A 4,693-nucleotide genomic window follows, 5' to 3' on the forward strand; every position below is an offset into this window, starting at 1 on the left:
TTACTCTTGTCACCCAGGCTGGAGTGCAATGGCACAATCTTGGCTCACTGCAATCTCCGTCTCCCAAGTTCAAGCAATTCTCCTGCCTCAGCCTCCTGAGTAGGTGGGATTACAGGTGCTCGCCACCACAACTAATTCTTGTATTTTTAGTAGAGACAGGGTTTCGCCATGTTGGCCAGGCTGGTCTCAAACTTCTGACCTTAGGTGATCACCCACCTCAGGCTCCCAAAGTGCTCAGATTACAGGCATGAGCCACTGTGCCCAGTCAAAAGAGCTATTTTTATAGCATTTTCCTACCAGAATAAACTGGAAGTTTCATGGAGGAGGGTATTCCCTCTTTAATGTCTCCTAAAGGTCTCCTTCAACACTCTATACCAGGGGTTAGCACTATGCCTGATCACAGGAAGTACTCAATAAATATTTTTGAAATATCATCAATGAATACTTTTGAAAATCTAAATTAGGTTAGGATAACCTTTATTAGTCTCTCCACAAATGCAAGAAAATACACCACAATTTTCCAGAAACTTAATGTTTCATCCATTTATTAGGCCCGTTGAACCACTGTCCCGGAACAACTTAGTTAATTCAGGGTTTATGCAATTAAAAAAAAAAAAAAAAAGTACTGAAGCCCATTACTAGTACGTACTGCACTGCTAGGTACTACAGATATGACACTGTCAGGGTAGATACAGTTTCATTTAAACAATCACCATTCCATATATAAAGCAAAATGGCAAGATAGGATTTTTTCCCCGACCTCTTTTGACACTGAGATGTACAAAGACAAGGCTGAGATTTCAACAATTGGTGGCAAGATCCACTTTGGAGAACAATGAGCTGCTATTTTCTTCAGATACTCTAAACAGATGAAATAATTCTCTTCCTTTTCGCTATCCTTGTGAGTTAAATTGTATCACTCTCTGTTCTGCAGAGTAGCCTCTCCAGCCTCTCCTAAAATACTGATTAAACATCAAAGCATTTTCCTTCTGGATCCTCTTCTAGAAAGCAACACGCAGAGATAACAACTCATAGGAAGAAAAGCTACAAAGAAAAGAAATTATGTTAAAGAAAAACAACACTATTCTGGAAATAAAAGACAAGAGCCACAGGTTGCCACATTACAGCTGTCTCTCTGTATGCAATGTATGGGAAATGATAAAACTAGAGACAACCAATTAAAAAGCATATATGGTTGGTCTAATAAATGTGAGAAGTATTTTGTTTCACTAAACTCAAGATTTTTGCTGTCTTTAATTCTGTTCCAATACTATAATAATCATCATTGTACCCAACATTCCTATAAAGCAGTGGTCCCCAACCTTTCTGGCACCAGGGACCAGTTTCCTGGAAGATAATTTTTCCACAGACAGAGGGGGGTTGGTGGGAGTGGGGATGGTTTAGGGATACAACTGTTCCACCTCAGATCATCAGTCATTCGTTAGATTCACATAAGGAACACATAACTTAGATTTCTCACATGTGCAATTCACAATAGGGTTCCGCTCCTATGAGAATCTAATGTTGCTGCTGATCTGACAGGAGGCACAGCTCAGGTGCTAATACTTGCTCAGCCACTGCTCACCTCCTGCTGTGTGGCCAGGTTCCTAACAGGCCATAGACCAGTACTAGTCTGCAGCTACTAAGGGCCACAGTAGAAAATGTTGCTGATACCCATTTGGCTCAAGTTATTCGTTATCTCCCTTCTCCCACTTCCTCTGTCTTCTTTATGCCAACCTAAAAGTTAAGAAATCAAAGATGGTGAATAGTAGAACTAGGCAGGACATGAAGAGGGTAACAAGCTCCCCTCAAGACAAACTTTGCATCTATTGTCTTCTTAGAGAACTAACTTTAACTTCTTGAATGCTGAACTAGGTCATTGCTTAACTAGCCTCCATCAGGCTTATTTCCTTCTGTACATTATTTCAATTTAAAAAATATATTTAACGCCGAACCTGGTGGCTCACACCTGTAATCCCAGCACTTTAGGAGGCTGAAGTGGGAGGATCCCTTGAGACCAGGAGTTCAAGACGAGTGTGGGCAACATGGCAAGACTCCATTTCTACAAAAATAACAATTAGCTAGGTGTAGTGTCACCTGTCTGTGGTCCCAGCTACTCAGGAGGCTGAGGTGTAAGGATCACTTAAGTGTGAAAGGTTGAGGTTGCAATGTGCCGTGATCATGCCACCACATTACAGTCTGAAAGACAGAGGACTCTGTCTCAAAAAACAAAACCAACCACACAAACAAAAAAACCCAAACAAAAAGTAAAAAATATGTTTCAGAATCATTCAGAATCAGTCTCCTTCTGTGAGTCACTGTTTGCGGGACAGGAATTTATTACTCAGAATCTGAGTTTGGATGGCATGAGGGCAAAAGTAAATGAGTGTTAACCAAGGTTACTGAGTGCCCAATTAGGTGTCAGTTAGTCAGAGATTTAGAGACAAAACTAATTTGTTATTATATTCAAAGGAAATACATACGGACATTCACCAAAAAAAATAGGTATCTCAACCCAGTAAAAACCATAAACAACTTACTACAGAATTTTAAAGAAATGGGCTCTGATGCAAGACAGATAAATAAAATTCAGTCTAAAAAAAAAAAAAAAAAAAGGAAGGAAAAAAAAAGAAACAAAGCAGAAATATACCTCAGAGTAAAGTTATTAGCTAAAGACAACAGCAACAAGCACATATGTCCAAGGCTACCCTCAGCATAAGACCACTGTGAATTAGAGAAGCTGCCTTCTTCCTGGTTAACCAAGTTTAAGGCATTGTGAATCAAGCTCAGGTTGGATTTTTTTTTTCTCCCAGAGTCTCAGCTCACTGCAACCTCTGCCTCCTGGGTTCAAGTGATTCTCATACCTCAGCCTCCTGAGTAGCTGGGATTACAAGTGTGCACCACCACACCTGGCTAATTTTTGTATTTTTAGAAGAGACAAGGTTTCGCCATGTTGGCCAGATAGGTCATGAACTCTTGACCTCAAGTGATCCTCCTGGCTCGACCTCCCAAAGTGCTGGGATTACAGGCATAAGCCACTGCATCAGGCCCAGGCTGGATTTTAACCCTTCATTTCAAATCCCTTAAGCAGAGCCCCCTCTTTTCTTTTTTTCTTAGAAAGCCTAGTTCTTTATTTATTTTTTATATTTTTAAAAATAGAGGTGGGGTTGGGTGCAGTGGCTGGCTGGGTGTGGTGGCTCACTCCTGTAATCCCAGCACTCTGAGAGGCTGGGTGGGTGGATTACTTAAGACCAGGAGTTTGAGACCAGCCTGGCCAACATGGCAAAACCCTGTCTCTACTAAAAATACAAAAACGAGCCAGGCATAGTGATGCATGCCTGTAATCCCAGCTTCTTGGGATGCTGAAGTTACAGTGAGTCAAGACCATGCCACTGCGCTCCAGCCTGTCATCCAGGTGACAAACCAAGACTCTGTCTCAAAAAAAAAAAAAAATAAAATAATAGATAAATAAACTAGAGACTGGGTTTTGCCATGTTGCCCAGGCTGGTCTAGAACTCCTGGACTCAAACAATCCACCTGCCTCGGCCTCCCAAAGGCTGGGTCGGAGATCCTACTTCTGATCAGCAGGGAACCCTCTTAAAAGGCACACCCTATACAACTGAGGGTGAGTTGCTCCACTTATACATTATTCTCCTTTCCCTTTTAAAACCTTATTAAAATGAAACCAAATAAAGAAAAATCGGCATAAATCCTTGAGGACAAAGAGAAAGAGAGAAGAGAATAGCAGATTAGAGGTGTGAAAACCATTTTGGGAATTGGAAAGCAGATGGACAAACGTTAACCTAGCAGACCAAAAAAAGATGAAACCTAGGCCTATAAAATTGGTAGAGGTGGAAGTAAAAGAACTGTGTTAGCCAACATTCAATACCCAGGAAAAGATCAGTAATTTGTGGCATCAGGTACTCTGAAAAGAGGGTAGGGTTCAAAAGGGGAAGGTCGCTCAAAATCTCTAAAAGATATAATCAGAGCTCTAGATCATCTCCATTACCCAAGGCAGCCTCCTCCTACCTCCTCTACCTTCACAACTCTAGCAAAAATCTGAATATTTACTCTGAATATGTTGGACAGACAGGCTCTGTACTCACCTGCACCATGCACAAGTAGGAACAGAGAGAATGTGCAACACTGACGGCAACAGTCAAACAGAAACCCCCTTTTGCTCCCCTGGGTTGAGCCCTCTGAGGGAAAAATGACTTGCCTAAGACAAAAGACCTACAGGGCTGGCAGGTGGATGATCCCTCATAAATGGTCAATTACCCCCTATAGTAAGGGCCACCAAATGACAAGCCCCACCAATGAAAACAGAACTTCTAAAACAGGACTATCATATGTCACTTTTAAATACAAGAGAATAATCAAGAATGATAAGACATTTGATAATAACATGAGTTATTATAAAAACATGAGTGTAAATTAATCAAAGAATAAGCTCACAGAAAATAGAGCCCATGCAGGAAGCAAAGCAAAAAGGACTTAGCAACTAGTAGTAAAAATGAAAAGAACTCCACATAAAAGCACATCACAATATTAAGAATTAGAAGAAGATAATACTAACTGGAAGATGGAAGGCAATAACATCGTACCTTTAAAATTCTGAGGTAAAATTATTTGGTTAAGCATATAAAGCTCCCTTTTTTTTTTTTTTTTTTTTTTTTTTTTTTTTTTTTTTTTT

At 40.4% G+C, this 4,693-nt stretch overlaps 1 protein-coding gene and 1 long non-coding RNA gene across 7 annotated transcripts in view; one reads left to right on the forward strand and one right to left on the reverse strand.

The window, feature by feature from the left end:
* ZNF609 (zinc finger protein 609) overlaps positions 1 to 4,693 on the reverse strand; it is a 242,444-nt gene that overhangs the window by 113,122 nt on the left and 124,629 nt on the right. The window lies entirely within an intron of this gene.
* The window catches only part of LOC116564245, a 20,426-nt gene that overhangs the window by 314 nt on the left and 15,419 nt on the right, over positions 1 to 4,693 (forward strand). The gene's annotated exons all lie outside the window — the stretch shown is intronic.

The sequence above is a fragment of the Sapajus apella genome, unplaced genomic scaffold, assembly GCF_009761245.1.
Source record: "Sapajus apella isolate SASKATOON/1434 unplaced genomic scaffold, GSC_monkey_1.0 scaffold37, whole genome shotgun sequence".
Classification (NCBI taxonomy): Eukaryota; Metazoa; Chordata; class Mammalia; order Primates; family Cebidae; genus Sapajus; species Sapajus apella.